Source organism: Tachyglossus aculeatus, chromosome 21 (assembly GCF_015852505.1).
Source record: "Tachyglossus aculeatus isolate mTacAcu1 chromosome 21, mTacAcu1.pri, whole genome shotgun sequence".
In the NCBI taxonomy this organism is placed as follows: Eukaryota; Metazoa; Chordata; class Mammalia; order Monotremata; family Tachyglossidae; genus Tachyglossus; species Tachyglossus aculeatus.
The window spans coordinates 64,893,784-64,910,838 of NC_052086.1; positions in this window are offsets into that span (position 1 = coordinate 64,893,784).

A 17,055-nucleotide genomic window follows, 5' to 3' on the forward strand; every position below is an offset into this window, starting at 1 on the left:
AAGCTAGAAGGCCTAATGTACTGGGTTTTCCTTTTCCCTGTTCCCTTTATGTGGATTTGCTCACTTAATCAAGTTCCCCACTACTCTGGGCAGGAGAAATCCAAATGTGCTCTGTACTTTTGCTACCACATTGAATTTTAACCCAGTTCTCCAAAGAGAATGATTCCAAAATTTGCACCTGTTAAAAAGGCAGTGTTCCATAGGCATGCCTGACATGGCTGAAATTTCCCCCTGGTATTTCAGAAGGTTTTATGTGCAGCTGAAGCCCTCCACAGAGGTGGTATATCTTTTGGGAATGGGTGCTATATTTCTCCTTTCTTCTGAAAGGTGATTTCATGCTTCAGAAGGTAAAGAAACTTTGTACATTGACAATATAAATGCAGATGGCTCCTACAATGATTGGCACCAGAGGTTGAGTTGAGTGTCATTTCTGCTCTCAATAGCTCAAGCAGCCAAGCGAATGAGCGGCTGCTGAGGAATTAAAAGGGTGAAGTTCCGACAGTGCCATCTCTCCCTTGTCTAGATGCAGCTTCTGAAACTGATATGGATGTCCAATGTATTGCTAAAGGATGGATGCAAAAATCAGGTTGGCTGCCATCATTTATAATAGGCAACATTCAAGTTGGCAGTACCCCAAACCCAGACTCATAAACATGAACAAATTGATTTCCCCCAGCCCTTGCTGATCTGGAATGAGAGAAAATGTCAAAGAAGGAAATAATGCATTTGTTTTTAGTTGACTTGACTGTCAGAATACCCTTTCTCTACAGTCCACATAAGATCCTTCACTAAGGTTTTTATTTTCAAAGAATTGTTCTCGGTGTCTAACTACAAAATGGTGAAAGCAAATGGTTTGTATAGGGGGACTGACTTTTAGATCAGAAATAGAATCCAGGCAGCCCTTTTCTTCCCATAAACTTCAGCCTTGGAGCCAAAGAGCACTAAGAATCCTCCACCTCCGACACAGAGTCCATACCTGGAGAGAACATTTTTCCTTATCCTTCTGCTCATGTCTCCCACTCCTTGAAAAAATCCAGTTGTTGCCCATTCCTCTTCATATCAAGCAGAAAGTCCCAACCACTGGTTTCAAAGCAGTTACTCATTTCGCTCCCTATTACTTATCCACTTTCTTCTCCCTCTCTGTCTCAACTCACACTCCTCATTCCCCTCAAGCTAACCTAATAGCAGTGCCTTGTTCTCATCACTCCAGCTGTTGACCTCTTGCTCACATTCTCTCCACTGCCTGGAAATCCTTCTTCTTTTATGTTGGAGGTACCACAGCTCTCCCCATCTTCAAAGACTTTCAAAGACTTCACATCTTCTCCCAAGGCCTTCCCCAATTAATTTCTAATCTCCCCACTTTTATGCCATCTGAACCTAACCCTCCCCAACTCCTAGAGCATTTATGTATATACCTTGCATACTCCATTGCTTCCTCCTATCTGTGTCTGCCTACCCAGCTAAATTGTAAACTCCTTGATGGCAGGAATCAAGGATGCTAATCATATTGTACACTCTCGGGCACTCAGTAGAGTGCTCTGCACATGGTAGGCACTCAATAAATACTATAGATTGCTAAATACTAAATATTCACCTGCCAAGAGGCGAGGGGAAGAATCAGTTGACTATGTGCTGTCCCCTCTAAATGTGTCTGTTCACTGTTATATTGTAATAATAATAATATTGACATTTATTAAGCACTAACTATGTGCAAAACTGTTCTAAGTGCTGTGGAGGTTACAAGGTGATCAGGTTGTCCCACATGAGGCTCATAGTCTTCATCCCCATTTTACAGATGAGGAAACTGAGGCACAGAGAAGTTAAGTGACTTGCCCAAAGTCACACAGCTGACAAGTGGCAGAGCCGGGATTTGAACCCATGACCTCTGACTCCAAAGCCCAGGCTCTTTCCACTGAGCAACGCTGCTTCTCTGCTTCTGCACACTCCTAAGTGCTTAATACAGTCCTTAAATAGGATGGATTGAATATGTTATTGTGAGTTTATAGGCAGTGGAAACAGTTGATCTGGACATCCCAATTTAAAGGAAGCACAATAACTCTGCTTCAGAGTCATTATCGAGTCTCTATTAGCATAAAGACTCTGAATGCAGGTGAATGGAAGAACCCAGCAGGCATTATCCCCAGGGAATTATGGGGGAGTTTACCATCTCTGCCACTTTCATTAATCAAGTGGGAGTTAATGGGGCAGGAGGGAACTTGATTTGCTCCTAAATTTAGGTGTGGAGTGAGGGGGTGTGGAGCCGTTGTCAGCAGTCTGCCACCCAGGTAGCATTCCAGTTACACAGGATGGTCATCTCCCTGTGGGTTCCAGATCAGATCTTTCTTTCATGTCATCTCCCATCCAGTAATCCTGGACATATTACCATGCATCAGCTCTGCAGCTGTGGAACCAAGCGCTAAGCATTCCAGGGAGGGTGGGGCACTGAGATAAAGAGGAGGCAATTTTTGCACGGCTGGGTCCAGCCAAAGTCTTCATCCTAGTACAATGAAGGACTTTCCCTAGCACATAAACCTTTCATCACTGAGGCACTCTGAAACCACAGTACATTACAGAACTGATAAAGGAACCAATTGAGTTGGCCTGAATGGAGGTCTCTGCTCGGGAGCACTGACGGGGGCCCACGATCCCTAGATGTAGCTGTAATTGAGTTCAGAAACTACACACTGGCATTTTCAGCCCCTGCTCCAATTCTCTGCTTTTATACTTCGGTATAATTTTGTTTGCTGGGTCACTGTATTGTTATTCCAGCCACTCAACTGAGAAAGGAAGGGGGATGCAAGCTAGCACCTAGGCCTGATACTGAAAATGGAAGGGGAGAAAAAAAAAAAACTGCCATGGAAGAAGGTAAACAGGTCCCCAGCATCTTTAGATGGTGTAGACATTGGAGAAATAGTACACTGAAATTTCATGGTACTTCCTCCTGCACTATCGAAAGGAACCACATCTTTTTCACCGCATTTGAGGCTGGATGAGACCTGAAGAAACCTTAAAGTCTATCCCTTGTAATCACCACCGACAGATTAGAAACAACTCTCTTTGGATAATATTTCCCCAGTGGCACATTCAACAACCTGCCTTGGACATTTCCGCTTCCCCTTTAGACTTTTAGGTTGCGAGCCCTCAAGGGAGAGGGACCGGGTCTAATTCCCCTTAGTGTACTCTTTCCCAGTGCTTAGTACTGTGCTCTGCAGACAATAATCAATGTATTTACTGAATGATTACTATATGTAGAGCACTGTACTAAGCATTTGGGAGAGTACAGTAGCAGTGCAAGAAGCAGTTGAGAAGCAGCATGACTCAGTGGAAAGAGCACAGGCTTGGGAGTCAGAGGTCATGGGTTCTAATCCCGGCTCTGCTGCTTGTCAGCTGTGTGACTTTAGGCAAGTCACTTAACTTCTCTGTTCCTCAGTTACCTCATCTGTAAAATGGGGATTAAGACTGTGATCCCTATGTGGGACAACCTGATCACCTTGTATCCACCCCAGCACTTAGAACAGTGCTTCGCACATAGTAAGCACTTAACAAATGCCATTATTATTATTACAGTACAACAGAGTTGGTAGATGCATTCCCTGCTCACAACAGCTATTGCAATATCTAACAGAAAGTTCCTCCTTTTGTCAAACCCAAATCTCTCATGCTGTAGCTCTTGTCCTGGCCTTAATAATAATTGAAAAGAGTTGGTAACCGTTCTCTATATCATAACACTTCATAGGCTTGAAGACTCATCCTCAGTCTGTTCTTCAAGTTAATTCTATACCAGAGCCCTTGGCTATCCTTCCAGTGTCTATCGAAAGAGCATTTATAAAATTCCTGCAGATTCTTCAGCCACAAATTGCCCTGTTACCCCACACTCCTAACTTGCTTCCTCAGCAGTTGACATTTTGATGGCATTTTGCACTTCTCAGTGACAATTTGGACTCATGGGATAACACAGGGTCCTGAAATAGCTGGGTATGCAAAACAGGACAATTCTTCGGCTTATGTCTTAAAAGACACAGAAATTAATGCATTTTCCCACCTTTATCATATGGTTTCTGTGTCCTGTCTCTGCTGCTTCAGCAATCCCAATCCAGTTTCTAAACCTGTGGTTGGTCCCCCTCTCTCCTTCCTTGTCTCAAGGATTCTTCAGACCCTAGGTTGTTCTAGTTATGAATTCAGAGCAGCAGCCTGTTGGAAACTCATAGTGCCAGCCTGTTCTTTGTGAGCTTCAATGAATAAAAAGGTTTTGATCTGCTTCTGTGGCCACTTTTCTGAAAATGTGAGTCAGAATTGAAAACCTAAAGACCCTCACTTCCCGTTTAGGGAAAAGGTTTAATTGGGTTGTTTGCTTGAGGGGAAATGAGTTTTCCATTCTCTGTGGGATCGAGAATTCAGTACCTTTCATCTCTTGATGTCTATAAATCCAGGAGACATCACAAGTGTGATTCCTTCCAAAGTAAACAGGACCCTTAGGCTGAGAAGACTCAACACATATGGCTCCAGTTTAGTGTGTTGTGTTCATTGTGTTGATGGTTAATGGGAAATTTACTCTGTATTCCTCAGATTATGATCACACCAACCATCTTCTCCATCTCAGCAGATCAGTTATTGACAGTCCAACATTGCTCAATCTGCTGAGATGGAGCAGGGGGTTAGTGTGATCAGCAGTGATCAGTCAGTGTTGGATTATCCCAATGGGCATTTGGAAATCTTCCTGTTGGCTTTGTGAAGCTTTGCCTGGCTTGATTAGCTGGGAAAGCTTAAGGCACTGTGGGTGTAGGATGGAGCACAGCAAGTAAGCAGGCAGGCAGCCAAGTATGCCCCTGCCCAGTCACCATTAAGTGTTGACCTGCCCTTCTTAACCCCAAAGGCAATGTGAGTATAATTTTACCACATCAATACCCCACTCCCTCAACTCATAATTATCCCATTTGCCTGTTGGAAAACCAGTGGCCTAGTAGAAAACCCAGCTTGGGAGTCAGAGGATTTGGGTTCTAATCCAAGCTTTGATTTACATCTGCTAAGGACCTGGGTTCTAATCCCAGCTCTGATACGCATCTGCTAAGTGACTTTATGCAAGCAACTTGCCTTCTTTGTGTCTCAGTTACCTCATCTGTAGAATGGGGATTGACTGTGGGCTCTATATGGGACAAGGATCAACTTGTATCTACCCCAGCACTTCATTCATTCAATCATATTTATTGAGCGCTTACTGTGTGCACAGCACTGTACTAAGCACTTGGAAAGTACAATTCGGCAACAGAGAGAGACAATCCCTACCCAACAAGGGGCTCACAGTCTAGAAGGGGGAGACAGACAACAAAACAATAACATCAATAACATCAAAATACGTAAATAGAATTATAGATATATACACATCCTTAATAAAATAAACAGAATAATAAGTATGTACAAATATACACAAGTGCTGTGGGGTGGAGAAGGGGGTAGAGAAGAGAGAGGGAGTAGGGGCAATGGAGAGGGGAGGAGGAGCTGAGAAAAAGAGGTGCTCAGTCTGGGAAGTCCTCCTGGAGGAGGTGATGCAGTGCCTGGAATATAGTAAGCACTTAAATACCAATTTTTTAAAAAGTGGCACACAAATATTTGGGGTGCTATGAGCCTCCATCTGCTTGGGATGAGGCCTTGAATCTAGGAGTGAGGAGGACATACCTGACAAGGACAGGTGATCCATGAATTGGCTGCCTTGCAAGACCTCATGGTTGGTGGTTCCATGCTGCCATTGCTGATATAATACAATATGGTGTGCAGGTGACACAGGTGAGAATGTTCAAGGAGTCAGGCTTGCCTGCCCAAGTGTCACAGACATACTGAAGGTTGTATACCACTACAGCTTTCTAGGTCATAAATTTGATTTGAAGATTGCTGCTTTATGTTTATTATTATTATTACGATTACTGTTTTAAGGGTGTACTATGTACCAGGCATTCATTCATTCATATTTATTGAGCACTTACTGTGTGCAGAGCACTGTACTAAGTGCTTGGGAAGTACAAGTTGGCAACATATAGAGATGGTCCCTACCCAACAGCGGGCTCACTGTATAGAAGGGGGAGACAGACAACAAAACAAAACATGTTAACAAAATAAAATAAATAGAATAGTAAATATGTACAAGTAAAATAAATAGAGTAATAAATCTGTACAAACATATATACAGGTGCTGTGGGGAGGGGAAGGAGGTAGGGTGGGGGGGATGGGGAAGAGGGGGAGAGGAAAGAGGGGGCTCAGTCTGGGAAGGCCTCCTGGAGGAGGTGAGCTCTCAGTAGGGCTTTGAAGGGAGGAAGAGAGCTAGCTTGGTGGATGTGCGGAGGGAGGGCATTCCAGGCCGGTGGAGGACGTGGGCCAGGGGTCGACGGCGGGACAGACGAGAACGAGGCACAGTGAGGAGGTTAGCGGCAGAAGAGTGGAGGGTGCGGGCTGGGCTGTAGGCACTGTTCTAATGGCTGGGCTAGATACAAGCTAGTCAGGTTGGACACAGTCTTAATCCCCATTTCACTGATGAGGGAATTGAGGCCCAGAGAAGTGAAGTGATTTGCCCAAGGTCACACAGCAGACAAGTTGGGGATCTGGGATTAGAGCTCAGGTCCTTCCGACTCCCAGGCCCGTGATATATCCACTAGGCCATGTTGCTTCTCTGTGATCCCTTCTCTTAATTCCTGATTGATTGATTGAAGTACAGTCAATCAATCACATGGCCTCATGTTCAGTTTTCCATTTTACCTACCTGTTTAATATAGAGAGTATCCAGATGTGCCCCAGGTTACAGCCATCCCATGAGAAAACCATCCTAGGGATTCAATCTGTATTTGCTGAATACCTTATTCAACTCATAGGCCTTACCAAACTTGATGTTCCACCCAGGAGCTGAAGGTCAGAAAATCTCTCCTCACCCTTTCCCTTGGGCTGAGACCAAGAAGTCATCAGTGAATGCATACTGAAGAAAGCTCTTTCCATAATTTTTGTCAGACTTTCAAGGCAGGGAAGAGAACTCTGAGAGCTTTGTTGAACTGGAGAGGCAACTTAATCTAGAAATGAATGATGCAAATATCACTGAATTAATTACTTCATATTTAGAGGAATCATTGTCCATTAAGAACCTCATCGAATTTGGGGAATTCAACACATCATTGCAAGATGTCAAGACAGATAAAGAAGTTATGAGTTCTTCACCACCAGCTAATACTTTGGGATTATAAACTTTTGCACAAATTTTCAGGAAAATGGATGAACTTGTAAATATGATTGAAGAAAGATTAGTACAGTGCTAAGCGCTTAGTACGGTGCTCTGCACACAGTAAGTGCTCAATAAATATGATTGAATGAATGAAAGAAGAAGACCCTCTTGGAGAGAGGAATTCAAAGGAGCACAGAGGTGGTCAGAAGGTTGTTATAAGGAGCTTTGTTATAAGGCACTTTATTATACGGAGCTTTATACATATATAGAACTTGTTATAAGGAGCTTTAAGAGGAAAGGAGAGTTGCATTGTCTAAACTTAAATTGGACAGATTCTTAAATTGGACAGCTCACTGTCTTCATTTTTACAGATGAGGTAACTGAGACACAAAGAAGTGACTTACCGAAAGTCACACAGCAGACAAGTGGCTGAGCTGGAATTAGAACTCAGATCATAAACCATACTGATAAAGTTTGTAAAATAATTTCATATTCATTTCCAAAGGTTCTGGAGCAGAGAACAATTTGTTACATTATTAACATGTGAATCTATGGGGAAAATGTACCTCTGATACAAATTTTTTAAGAAGCAAAACCTGGTTTTAATAATGGAGCATTTCTGTTCTGCTTCAAAAGAAAAATTTGGTGTAACAGCATTAAGCCCTATATTGTCAGTGAAAATCTTTTGATTGAGTATAGCGTTTTTCTTGTGTGGGATGGAACATAATCCCTGGTTGGTTTCTGATACAGATTATTATGGCATTTGTTAGGATGAGGAAAAGATCAGAGATCACACCACCTCTAATTCAATTAACCACTTTGTCACAGGGTATGTTTAAAGATCTTGAAAGCACTTCTCAAGGAGCCTGATTTGCCCTACTCGTTGCCAGAGCCCATGTGGAACAGGGGCCATGTCCAACCTGATCAGCTTGTATCTATTTGATAGAATCAAATGTTTTTGCAAAATATAACAAATATAGCAAAGAGAAGGCTGTGACTAACAACTCCATTAAATGGTTCTCTTCCAGGTGTTTAGAATCCACGTTTTATTTTGTTGTCTGTCTCCCCCTTCTAGACTGTGAACCCGTTGTTGGGTAGGGATCATCTCTATATGTTGCCAACTTGTACTTCCCAAGAGCTTAGCACAGTGATCTGCACACAGTAAGCGCCCAATAAATACGATTGATTGAATGAATGAATGAATAGTATTCTGCACATAGTAAGTCCTCAAAAACTCCCACTGATCGATTGGTGTTATTCCCTCCACTTCTGTTACTACCAGATTGCAAAGATCAAGGTCTGCCTTGCTGCATTTTGGATCCCAGCCATGTTGCAATTTAGAGATTACATGAAAATTGACATCCTTCAGTAACCTGACCTGACAAACGCTGGCTAGAATATATGATGAGCTTCCACAGTCAACTCTCTCCCTTCTTTCCTTTTTTTTATGGTATTTGTTAAGCACTTACTATGCGCCAGGCATAGGGGTAGTTATAAAATAATCTGGCAGGACACAACCCATGACCCACATGGGACTCACCCTCTTCATTTTACAGATGAGGTAACTGAAGCACAGAGAAGTGACTTACCCAAAGTCATACAGCTGACAAGTGGCTGAACTGGAATTAGAACCCAGGTCTTTCTGACTCCTAAACCCATGTTCTATCCACTAGGCCATGCTACTTCTCTAAACATGTTCATTATGGTGTTATAATTATTATTACGGTATTTGTTAAGCACTTACGATGTGTCAGGCACTTTATTAAGCATTGAGGTAGATACAAGCAAATCAGGTTGGACACAGTCCTTGTCCCATATGGGGCTCACAGTCTTAATCCCCATTTTACAGATGAGGGAACCGAGGCACAAACAAGTTAAGTGACTTGTCCAAGGTCACACAGCAGACAAGTGGTAGAACCAGGATTTAAAATCCAGGTATTTTGGACTCCCAGGCCCATGATCTATCCACTAGGCCACGTTGTTTCTTATCATACCTGAGTTTGACTACTGTTCTGTCCGGGTCATTCTTCTAGAGAAGCAGCGTGGCTTAGTGGAAAGAGCATGGGCTTGGAAGTCAGAGGTCATGCATTCTAATCTTGGATCCACCTCTTGTCAGCTGAATGACCTTGGGCAAGTCACCTAATTTCTCTGTGCCTTACTTACCTCATCCGTACAATGGGGATGAAGACTGTGAGCCCCACATGGGACAACCTGATTACCTTGTATCTACCCCAGTGCTTAGAACAGTACTGGGCACATAGTAAGCACTAAACAAATACCAACATTATTATTATTATTATTATTAGTCTAAACACCATTCTGTACACATCTCTCTAGCACTCATCAACCTCAAAACAGTTGCCCATTCCTTTCCGCACCAAGCAGAAACTCCTGATTCATCTACTCTCGTCTCCCACAATACCCTGGCTCCCGCTCTTAAATTCTTAAATTAATCTACTCTCAGTGTCTTATTCTCATCTCTCCCACCATCAACCTCTTGCTCACATCCTCCCCATTACCTGGAACTCCACATTGTCAGGAGGTCTTCTCTAATTCATTTCTATTACCCCCAGTTCATATTACCCCAACGCCACTTCAAAATTTCAATGGTGCCTAGGAACTTCACTCTCAAAATTGCATAACATTTTTATGCATATCTTAGTTATCCTATTATTTGAGCACTAATTCAGGAACATCTCCCCTTTTCTTTTTATTCTTATCTGTACTGTCAACGAATTCTACTGCATTCTTCCAAATATTTAGAACTCTGCTTTGAACAGAGTAGGTGGCCAATAAATACGATGGATAAATGGATTGATTGATAAACCTCTCTGTTTTTATCTATGCTTCCAAGATCCTTGTGCAGGATGATGGTGATCTGATCAGTTCATAAGTAACAAGTGTCATTTTCCTTAGATGACTTTTTTTTAAATTATTTTCCTGTAGTACGCTGAATTGGTTGTTTCTCTATTGGCTATAATCCCAAACATTCACAATGCCCCAAACACAATCTTCTAATGAAGCTATGTTTAGCAGGAGATGCAGGCTAATTTTAAGGCATCTTTTCTGTCCATTTCCCCATTCAAAGTAAGCAGTATATTCCTAACGATGCCTGTTCAAACACCCAGAAGGTCTGCTAGTCTCTTAATTGCAAAGTACTTTTATCTAGCTAGGATAAAATTATGCCACATAAACAGATACATGCCTTTACTAAAAACACCCTCTGCTAGACCATTGTATCAGCCTCCTTTCTGGCCTCCCTGCCTTAAACCACTTCCCCCTACACCAATTCTATTTGCTGCTGCACAGATCATCTTCTTGAAGCCACACTTGACCCACATCTCTCCTCTCCTCAAAGCCCTCCACAGGCTTTCTGTGTCTCTCTGCATTCAACAAAAACACCTCACAAGCAGCCTCAAGGCTTCCATCAACTCACCCCACCTTAACCTTTCTTCTCTCTTCAATCAACTAATCGTATTTATTGAGCATATGCTGCATGCAGCCCACTGTACTAAGCACTTGTGAGAGAACAGTATAACAGAGTTGATAGACACGTTCCCTGCCCACAAAGACCTTACAGTCTGAAGGGGAAGACAGTAATACAAATAAATAATTTATGGATATATATATATATATATATATATATAAAAATGCTCTGAGGTTGAGGGTGGGGTGAATATCAAGTGCATAGATGATGCAGAAGGGAGAGGGGGTTGGGGAAAAGAGAATTGAATAAGGGAAAGCCTCTTTTTTAGCTTTTTTTAAAAAGTAGTATTTCTTGAGTGCTTACTACGTATCTACCAGGCACTGTACTAAGCACTGGAGTAGATACATGTCCCACACGCGGCTCAAAATCTTAATCCCTATTTTGCAGATGAGGCACAGAGAAGTCAAGTGACTCTCCCAAGGTCACAAAGCAGACAAGTGGCAGAGTCAGGATTAGAACCTAGGTCCTTCTGACTTTAGAAGGAGGTACAATCTTACATAGGCTTTGAAGGTGGGGCCTCCCTCTCACCATTTCCCCCAATTTGGCATTTCCTTCCTTCCTAAATCCAACGGACCACAGTCCTCCCCGTAGTCAAAGCCCCACCAAAATCCCACTTCTCTCCAAAAGCTTTTCCCAGTTAATTTCTCAGCACTCTGACCGTGATCATCTCTTCAGTCAGCTCTAGCAGTTGCGAACATTCAAATAAACTTTCAATCATTTGTTTAGCTTTTTCCTGTAAATAAAGTTTTTGGCATAATGGATAGAGCACAGGCCTGGGAGTCAGAAGTTAATGGGTTCAAATCCCAGCTCCACCATTTGTCTGTTGTGTGACCTTGGGCAAGACACTTCACTTCTCTGTGCCTCATTTACCTCATTTGTGAAATGGGGAATGAGACTGTAAACCCCACATGTGCCCAAGCTGATTTGCTTGTATCTACCCCAGCACTTGGTACAGTGCCTGGCACATAGGTAGCACTTAAATGCTTTAGTTATTATTATTATTGTTGTTGTTTTTATCATCTTTGTCTTACCCATTAGAATGTAAGCTCTCTGTGACCAGAAAGTGTGTTGTTTCTTTATTCTTTTAGACTGTGAGCCCAATATTGGGTAGGGACTGTCTCTATATGTTGCCAATTTGTACTTCCCAAGTGCTTAGTACAGTGCTCTGCACATAGTAAGCGCTCAATAAATATGATTGATTGATTGATTCTGCACTTTCCAAGTGCCTGCTACAGTGAAGTACATTTCATAGGCATTCAATAATTATTATTACTACTGCTACTACCACCAACACCACACACAGGATTGAAAAGCTGAATAGGAATGGTCTGCCCTGGCTTAGTGCTGGGCCAAAGATCAGACCATCTTCCACATCTCAAACAAACCCTGTGCTTCCTATGGCCAAAGAAGACATCCAGAAAAAGTGGACATTAGAATCAACTGGAAAAAGAATTGAAAACAAATATCATATAGAGGTTTACTAGATTTCAGATTTGAGAATTTGGGCTACCCACTATAGCTTTACTAGACTATGGGGAGGCGGAGCTTCAAGTCAACTACATGCCTCTTCACATCTCCTCCAAGTAATCTTTCTGGGAAAACCAGATTAGGTGATTAAATAAGGGCCCATCCTGAATATTTGTCATATCTAACCACTCTAACCATATTAACTCTGTACCTACTTTAGGATCAAAACCATCATGTTTAATGTGTCCTTTCAGACCAATAGGAATTTCAAAAGCGGAAAGGATTTCTCACCAGGAAACTTGTGGTAATTGATTTTAATGACAATTAAATCCTCTTGCAAGATGTTTGTATCTGTGGAAACTACAAGCCTCTATGGTCCAGGAGTTCAAGTTTCTGAACTAGTTTACCCAAGAGACCCACATGAGGTAACAATCCATTTTTATTGAAATTAAGTTCTTAAAGTAAGGTTTTGGACCCTGGATTTATCAGGTAAAGAAACAAAGCTGAATAAAGCAGACTTGGAAATTACAGTTTCTTAAGTGATCTGGTAAGTCTAGTCCAAATCGGAAATAGATGTGATAAAATCCACACCAAGAGGACACACTGGGCATCTTCCTCTAGGGCTTGGGATGCCACAATTGGATCTGAATCCAAGAAATTCAGAAAGCTACAGGGTTTATCTTAGAAAGTAGGATCAAGGTTCACTGTTGTGGATATGTGTACAAAGAGATATAGATATATTAAAGAAGATGAGGAAGAGTGATAGGAGAAAGAGGAAGCAGCATGATGCTATGGATAGATCATCCCAAGCTCTGCCACTTGTCTGCTATGTGGCCTTCATCAAATAATAATAATAATAATGATGGTATTTGTTAAGTGCTTACTATGTGCCAAGCACTGGGGGGAATACAAGGTAATCAGGTTGTCCCACGTGGGGTTCACAGTCTTAATTCCCATTTTACAGATGAGGTAATTGAGGCACAGAGAAGTTGTGACTTGCCCAAAGTCACACTGCTGAGAAGTGGCAGAGCTGGGATTAGAACCCATGACCTCTGACTCCCAAGCCCATGCTCTTTCCACTGAGCCACACTGCTTCTCAGCAAATCACTTGACTTCTTTGTGCCTCAGTTACCTCATCTGTAAAATGGGGATTCAAACTGTGAGACCCATGTTGGACAGGGACTGTGTTCAATCTAATCACTTTGTATCCACCCCAGCACTTAGAACGGCGCTTGGCACATAGTAAGTGCTTAACAAATACCATTATTATTATCATTATTAAATATTAGGATAAAAAGGACGAGAGGGAAAAGGAGGGGGAGAGATGGAGGAATTTTTAAAATGAGGTCAGGGAAAGGAGGTTAAAGAAAACTAGAAAATGCAGGACAAAATTCTGGCTCATTACTCAAACACGATAAGCTGTTTTCCATTCTCATTGCAAACAGAACAGAAGGGAAAGAGTTTAACTCTTAAATGCTAGTTTCTACACTTCAGCTCTATCCTTTGTTACCATGTCGAGGTGAGAAGCTTCAGTTAATGGGAAAATCATGTTCCTCCAACACAGATGAGCCTATCTCTGGAATGCCCAGGGCAATTTTTGGTGTGTCACTGTGGTTGTAATTCTAAAAGGTGAGAAGTCTGTGTTTCATGCTTTGATAGCTGGTGTCTGAGGCTTAGGTAGGGCATCCATCTACTCTGTTTCCTCTAAACGGACAGTCCAACAGCACAGAGTGGATCACCTCCCCCAAGCAGCCCGAGTGAATTTCCATGATACAGTACTGTTAGATAAAGAAAGCAGTGTGAACTAGTGGAAAGAGCAGGGGCCTTGGAGTCAGAGGACCTGAGTTCTAATCCTAGCTCTGATAATTGCTTGCTGTATGACCTTGGGCAAACCACTTGACTTCTCTGTGCCTCAGTCTCCTCAACTGTAAAATGAGGATTCAATACCTGTTCTCCCTCCTACTTAGACTGTGAGCCCCAAGTAGGACAGGGACTGTGTCTGTGTTACCTAATTGACCTGTACCTACCTAGCACTTAGAAGAGTGTTTGACACATAGTATGGTCTTAACAACTACCAAAAAAAGATAAAATTCCCACTGTGGGGCCTTTGGAAGTGGACAGCTAGTGACAGGTGACATCCTGATTCATTCGTGTTTATTGAGCACTTACTGTGTGTAAAGCACCGTACTAAGCTCTTGTACTTACACCTTCCATGATGTTATATCATTTCCTTTTGAACTGATTGTTTCTCTGGCTTCCACTTTTATCAATGCCCGATCCTACCCCACCTACTTCCTCCTTCCTTGCCCTACCTTCCCTACTTTCCAACCCTTAAAGTTCCGGACCCCCTCCTGATACCCCAAATTCACCACCCCCATCTCCGCAGTTCCCCTATCTATTTCTATTCTTTGAGCAGATGTGTTTCCTTACACCTCCAGTGCTGCTGGATTTCCCTGGGGACCCCACTGTTCCCGCTGCTCCTTCTGAGGCTGGAAATCAGCCTCAGCTCCTCAGTTTTGTAGCATTGGTAAGGCAGGGATCACCAGCTATGGAAACAGCTGGGGCGAGGGGGTGGCAGCAGGGGCAGTCAGGTCCCCAGTGGAATCCAGAAGCTCTGGAACATTTAAAAAATAAATCCATTAAAAAAAAATAGAAATGCATAGTAGCAGAAATGTAGGGAGATTAAAGAGACAGGGACAAGTTTCGGAGACAGGAAAACCATGGGAATTGTGGAGGAGAGGTGGGGACAGGGCTGGATGTATGAATAATAATAATAATATATGTGGTATTTGTTAAGCATTTGCTATGTTCCAGGCACTGTTCTAAGTGTTGGGGTAGATAGAAGTTTCTTCAGGTTGGACGCAGTCCCTTGTCTGACATAGGGCCCACAGTCTTAACACCCATTTTACAGATGAGGTAACTGAGGCACAGAGAAGTGAAGTGACTTAGCCAAGGTCACATAGCAAACAAGTGGAAGAGCCAGGATTAGAACCCACGACCTTCTGACTCCCAAGCCCATGCACTATCTACGAGGCCATGCTGCTTCTCCTTCTAGACTGTGAGCCCACTGTTGGGTAGGGACTGTCTCTATATGTTGCCAACTTGTACTTCCCAAGCGCTTAGTACAGTGCTCTGCACACAGTAAGTGCTCAATAAATACGACTGATTGATTGATTCTCAATGTGTCAAGATGCATTTATGTAAATATATATGTAAGATGTACATATTTTGTAGTGGGAAGTACTAGTGCTAAATGTGGCAAACTTCTGGGATTCCCAATGCACTGAATTTCATGGCTGAATGGTACAGTCCAACCCTGCCCATCAATCACCTCAGAGGTTGTGGAGGCAGGAGAGACAATCAGACCACCGACTAGCTTTTTTCATTCACTGCTCCCTTTTAACAACAGGTCCTGTTACCTAACTCCAATATGTGCTAATGGAGCCAAAGATACCAGAGGAATCCCTTGTAATGTAACCTTCCTATTGCTCCTCTATCAAGAAAACTGCAGAATAGCTGCTGTTTACAACAAAGTAGTGAATACAATTGAATAGGCAGTCATCTTTAAGTTCAAGCATTCTAGTTTTTAGCCATTATGCTCAGGATTTCTCTCCAGGATGAGTTCCATGTCCCTAGCCCAATCCACAACACCCAAGAACTATAGTCCAAGTCCTCTCCTCACTGAAAAGAGCCCTATCTCTTTCCTTCAGATGGAAATTTCCTCGCTGCAGAGCAAACTCACTTATAATGGAAACCATTAGTGAGAGTCCTGTGTGAAATGGGAGACTTTAGAATGCTTGCTTTATACCCTTGGGCATACCCTCTGAGAGAGACCAAATCTATCGCCATGTAAAAATGGGCAAATTCCATAACCTGGTCAAACATGTGGCCAAGTGAAAAGAGCACAGGCCTGGGAATCAGAGAACCTGAGTTACTATCCGAGCTCTGTCACTTGTCTGCTGTGTGACCTTAGGTAAGTTACTTCACTCTGCCTCAATCAATTGTATTTTTTAAGTGCTAAGTGCTGAGAACTGTACTAAGCACTTGAGAGAGTACAACAGAGTTGATAGACACATTCCCTGCCCACAGTGAGCTTACAGTCTAGAGGGGAGACAGACACTGATTTAAATAAAGACTGTGAGACTTTTACCTGATTATCTTATATCTACCTCAGCTCTTAGTACAGTGCCAGGCATATAGTAAACGCTTAAATACCATCAAAAATGCCTTTCCATTGAATTGGGGCTGTGCGGGATGGTATGAAGTGGAAGCCCACTTTGATCTCAGAAAACTTGAAGGGTTCAGAGGAGAAGCCACCAAGCAACTAAACAATCAGATTGAAGAGCACTGGCTTTTTTGCTTCTGAGATTCTTTGATTGTCCCCTCAACCAGAGCAATGATCATTCATTCATTCATTCAATCGTATTTATTGAGCACTTACTGTGTGCAGAGCACTGTACTAAGTGCTTGGGAAGTACAAGTTGGATGGTAACTGTATGTTTTAAATGTTTACTATGTGCCAAGAATTGTGCTAAGCACAACATAATCAGGTCCACATCAGGCTCATAGTCTAGGTAAATGGAGTTAGAACAATCCCTGTTTTACAAATGAGGCATACAGAAGTTGACGCACAGCAGGTAATTGCTGAAGTTAAGATTAAAACCCAAGTCCTCTGATGTCTTTGCCCTGAACTATGCTGCTTTCCTTTCCCCTTGTTTTTTTAGGGAAATAAGGGTCCAGCTTCTATTCAGGGACCCAGACTCTTGGGCATACTCTCTGAGACCAGATCTATTGCCATGTAAAACCCAAGTCAAACCAAAAGAGCTCTCCTATCTGACAGTTGCTGGGTTTTACAATGAAAAGTTTTGTGGTGTAGCAAGAAGCTTTCAGCTGAGAAAAATAA